We start from the raw sequence: 6,000 nt of genomic DNA on the forward strand, positions 1-6,000 counted from the left end.
ATTAATATAAAAATATCCAGTTAATAATAATATTTATGGTACAGCAAACATGCATATTAGATTTGGAGCACCCAAAATATAGTGAGGTGGGAGTGACTGTATCCTGGACCACCCCATTAAAATATTTGAAATGAAAGATTCTCTTTTTAATGGAAAATCTGCATCTGTTGTAAAAAGGAACATATTTGGTTTAACTCTTCTTTATAGGAAAAGGTTCTTTTTTCATATGGATGCTAGCCACCTCATAAAGATAGGACTGCCACAATATATTCAGGCAAGAGTCCTTAGAGACCTATAAATGCATGCAGAGTGGAGCTTGAAGAGAGAAATCCCCTCTGCCTCGATGTAGAATGCCAGATAATGAATCTTCATGGAGGCAGTATTACAAATTGGAGTCTAGAAGGAGAGAAGAAGTAAAGGAAATAGGAATCATTATAGAATGAACGATCGTGGTAATTAAGGTTATGGGTAGAGAAGAGTTCAGTTATTGCAATGCAAATAAATCAGGAGTGTGTTTTAGGCAATGAAATAGTGTGCCTCTTAGAATTTGTCAACCTTTTTGCCTTTTTTATTTCCATATAACCTAATGCTCTAGTTAGGAGGTATTTTACTCCTATAAAATATATAGAAAAAAGGTAACTGCTAAAATGTGGCATATACCTAGCTACCTTGAACCAGTTGGGATTAAAACAACAACAAAAAAAACATCAATCATATTTCCTAATCAGTACTTAGCATATCATTGCAAATCTTGGCAGCAATAAATGACATGTTTGTGGGTGATGCTAACGAAGTTGACATTTTAAATTCAGATTGACAAAACTCAAAACTTCTATTTGTAAAATAATCCCCAAATGTGATACCAGATCACTGAAGGAATGTTTAAATCACTAAATCAGAATATTGTTCTGTTAAAGTTTTCATACAGACATTGATTATAATTTATTTTTTAAGCCACACTTCAATGTAGTTGTGTGTGTGGTGTTTACTAGTTGTTTGTTCTTGCTTTCTGTGGGGGAGGTGGGATTTTTGTCTTCTGTTATTACACTATTAAGAAGCTCAGTGATAGAAAACATAATGTAGCATCCAGAGAATTGTTTCAATGTTTGAGTTTTCAAACTCCTTTATGTAATTACAGGCAAATTTGTATTTCTATTTAGTATAAGAAAGAATATTTATTTTTCTGATTATAAAATTATATGCTATCTAAAAAATTAAATTATAGAAAAGTAAAAGAACATTCAAAATTTTTAAATTTAGTTATGTGTTTTTTTTTCTTTTCTATATGCACAAATAAATTTGGTGTGCTTTTTTCTTAGCAATGTTTTATTATATGGTCCCATTTCAAAAATATTATTTGAAAACATGATTTTAATAGCTGTACAATGATCCATCACATAGATGTGTCATATGTTTTTTAATCTTTTTTTTTGAACATATAGAATATTTCCAAAATTTTACTATTGTAAAACATGTGCACGACACACACACACACACACACACACACACGAGGAAAACTCCTACTTGGATAAGTCTCCTTATAATGTGTGTATATATATGCACATGTTATTTCCTTGATCAAAGATTCCTAGGGATAAAATTTCTACACCAAGGAACATAAATCCTTTTAAAATCTCTAAATATATTGCTAAATTGCTCTCCAGGTCACCTGTAGCAATTTACAGTCCTATCGTTGGCCACTGCTACCTGGGCCTAGTCGGCTTTGATCATCGTTACTATTTCTAACCTATGTCAATTTGATAGATGAAAAATGGGATCGTATTGTATTTATCATGTTATTTTCATTTCTCTATAAAGGACAACATATTTTTAAATTTGTTAATTAGCCATTCATATTCCTCCTTCTTTGATTTGACTTTCTAAAATTTTGCATATCATTGTTTTACAGATATTGATTTAAATGATATATTTTAATGATACATATTCTAAGATCTTTTTTAAATTTTATTTTTACTTTCGTCCATTTATCTTTTCATTATTCTGCAGGCAAATAGAAATTCTTGAATTTATTACATACTTAAAAATCTTTACCCATGATGTCATCATTTAAAAGCTTCATTTTCTTCTAGGTATTTTTCAGTTATTTTTATAGTTAGTTTTTTAATTTCTAGATTTATTTTGATGTATTTTACTCAATCAACATTTAAGGTATGTGTGTGTGTTGTACTTTCCAAATTTGTTAGGGAGAGAGAGTAGATAAAATAACTTTGTAGTCTATAAACTGATAGCTACATTCTTTTAAAATGAAGACTTTTTTTCACTTCCTTCTCAATAAGATTTTTGAGAAGGTATTTACGATACCTTAAGCACAGGTCTCTCATATGTAGAATGTAATACACATAAATATATCAATATAATTATGTAATTATATTAATATCTCTCTGCCAGTCACAATTTATAGGCAAACAAGGATTCTAGTGCTTATTGGAAAATCCCTATTCCTTCTCTGTGTTGATTTGTATGCTTATTATATCATATGACATATCATATATTACCTCATATCATATATTACAGTCTTACATATTCTTTGTTCTGTTTCAGAACTACTTATGTTGGCTCACAGATCTACCTATCCTGTTACACCAGTAAATCACTTATTAAATTGTCATACTTTTATAATAGATATATTTGATACATATCTGATGAAAGTTTCTTATTTCCCTTCTTATAAATATTTTCCCCAAATGCTTCCAAATAATTTAAAAGTACTTTGTCAAATATTAAGTTATTTTTATTGGAATTTTAAATTAGATTTAGCCAATGTAGGAAGTGTTTTGGCATAAATAACACATTTTTCAGTATTCATTCAATCTTGTTACCCAGGGAAATTCTGTTTCTTTATTTAAATTTTAATAGCTCTTAGTGTTATAGCTTTGGTTATATGAAATATAGTCATTTCCCATTAGCAATGATTATTTCTACACACTTTACATATTTACATTGTTTTGTTAAAGGAAACTTCAATACATTATGTTCTAACTGACTTTACTGCTACGTAGGGAATCTATTGCTTTTTTTATTTAGCTGTTTTACTGGATTTTCTTGTTAATTCTATTACAGTTAATCCTCTAGATGCTTTTAAAAAATGGATATGATAGCATCATTGCTATCATCTTGATTCATTCTTTCCACTAGGTTTAATCTTGTTACTTGTTCTTTTCTCTACTTTTTTCTTTTTTTTTTTTTTCCTTATGGCTTTCACTAGAACCTCCAGAGTTATGTTAAAGAGCAATGGTACTAACAAAAGTTACTGTATTATTTAAGAACTGGATGGAATTTCACGACAGCTGCGTTTTCCAAAATATTATCTTTTGAACATTAGTCTCTTTAGATGCTCTTGGAGAAAAGAATTCCATGTTAAAACAAAAAAGTCTGCAAAACTTCTCATTAAAGGGTTATAGTGTACTCTTTCATGTTAAAGATCTGAGAAATACTATAGTAAAAAAATTGTTAAATTTTATTTTACCTCATTTTCTAATAAATCACAGAATTTTAATGGCATTTATTTTTAAAAATTAAAATTCACATTTCCTTGAACATTAGCCATCAATTAAAGCAAAACTCCTTGTTTTATTTATCCAAGGGTTGAGTGTTCTGCCCTGGGTATGGATGAAAATAGAAAATATTTTCTGGAAAAAAAAAAAAAACCTTAAAAGTAATAATAAAACTAACAAGAGCAGTGTCATTATCCCCCAATACCTGGAGTTCTCTTTTAAAAACCTGTGGTTCATCTAAGTTCCAAATTGAAATAATTGTTTCAGTTTCTGCTGAGTCTTTGTAAGCTTCCGATGTACACATTTTTATTAATTATCTTTTAATAGCTGTTCTACTTCACATGGAAACTAATTCAAAATTCTCCCATTTATATTGTGGGTTCCAACACATGCAGATTCAGCTACGTGTGTTTATTTGAGAGCTAGTTGGTAAAGGATAGAATTGTTTGTATCACTTTGGGGCTACATAATCTTCCATTTAAGTAGGAAATTTGAAGTGAACAATAGCACAGTGGCAGTAAGGACAAAGAAAGAGAACTCGAGTTATTTATTACATAATTCGTTGTGTTTAAAATTTCATTCGTCAGAGGTGGGCTGCAGGATTTTCATTTGCTACTGATTTGGGTTCCTATATGAAGCATTTTGCTAGAGTCATATATTTAAGTTGACATGTTTAACTTATTGAGGCAGTAGAGCTGGCCTTTTATACCCTTGTATCAGTCAGTCATTGGCTACAGGCTGGGATGGAGGCATCTTCCATTAGCAGATAATTCTCCAGAGAAGAAGGCAGCTGTGAGCAGTCAGCATCCAGCCCTCATAGCAGCTGGGATGGTTCACGGGCCTGATTAAGGGTACAGAGTAGGGAACCAAGAGAATATACTGCAGGTTCAAATTTTTCTTCCTGTGTATTGTTAGTCTTCGATTATTTGTCAAGACAGTTGTAGTAGGTTGAACAATACCCCACCCCCCTCTTCAAAATAAAGAAAACAAGACAAAACCCTAAGATATCCATATCCTAATCCCTGGAAACTGGGACTATTACCTTATGTGGCAACAAAGCAACCAACAAGGGATGTTTGCAGGTGTGATTAAGAATCTTGAGATGGGAGAAAAGCCTGAATTATCTAGGTGGGCCCTTAATACACTCAGGTGCATCCTTATAAGAGAGAAGCAGGAGATTTATAAGCAAGAGACACAGAAGGTAAGGTGATACAGGTACAAGTCAAGGGTTATCAGCACCGACCAGAAGCTAAAGGGACAGGATGTGGATTCTCTCTTTGAGTGTGACTCTGCCAGCCTCCTGACTCTAGCCTCCAGAACTGTGAAAAAAAGAAGTTTTTATTGTTCGAGCCACCTAATTTGCAGTAATTCGTTACAATAACCACGAGAAAGGAATGCAGCACTGCAGTCAGATGCACGGGTAAGCAGCTCTGAATTAGGCTGGCTTTTTTATTTAAGTAAGTGCACCCATATTTGTCCCATGTCTGTGAATATCGAAACTTTTTCCTATATTCATGGATTTTTTTCCCCCTAGCAGTTAGTTTTTTTCATATATATTCTTGGTGCTACACAAATTAATCTTACTGTGTATTACTTTTTCATTAATTGTTTTATAAGTATGTGTTCTCTTTTATTCATTAGCCTCTAAGGTCCTCTTGAGCAGAGCTTACTTTGATAAAGGTGAAAAGAAAGGAAATTATAAATTCAACTAATCCTGGCTCTGAATTCCAAACCTTAGGCAAGATACTTAATGTGTTGAAATCTCTGTTACCTTATGTATAACCTAGCGATGATAATAGTACCTAAGGGGTAAGGGGTAATTGCATGAATTAAAGCAGATAATAAATACAGAGTGCCTGGCTGTATTAAGAGGTCATCCTTAAACCTCCACATTGTTCAAAGATCAAATGTGATTTGAACTGCAAATTTCAACTATTTTTAACAATTAATATTTATAAAAAGTTACATACGTTATTTCCATACAAATATTATATATTAGAATCAACGGTGATCTTGGAACATATTTATAACTATGAGGACTGAATATTTTTTTTTAGCCATATTATGAATCATTTCTGCATGATAGAGTGGTCAAAATCAGCTCTTGATATTATTTTTGGATCTGGTACTTGCAATCTGAACACAAAATCAATCAGTGGTAACTTGGCTTTGGATACACCTGGATGTGTGATATCTATTTGATGTGGTCCAGGTGTTGCCAACTGTTTTCATATATGTTAACATGCTTAACTAATTATCAAGAATTAATAAGCCTTAAAAATACAAGTGGCATTTCCAGGCAAGAATACTGTTTCTAGGCCTTAGATTGAGCCACTTTGGTGGGAAAAAGACCAAAAAAAAAAAAAAAAAAGGAAAGAAATAAAATCAGCTAATAAAGAAAGGTGGCCTCAAAAGGAACTGAAAAGATTAGGGATAGAAAAGATTAGGGGTAGAGTAATATCTACTAGGCATTTCGGTGCCTCGG

Source organism: Rousettus aegyptiacus, unplaced genomic scaffold (genome assembly GCF_014176215.1).
Source record: "Rousettus aegyptiacus isolate mRouAeg1 unplaced genomic scaffold, mRouAeg1.p scaffold_m13_p_4, whole genome shotgun sequence".
Classification (NCBI taxonomy): domain Eukaryota; kingdom Metazoa; phylum Chordata; class Mammalia; order Chiroptera; family Pteropodidae; genus Rousettus; species Rousettus aegyptiacus.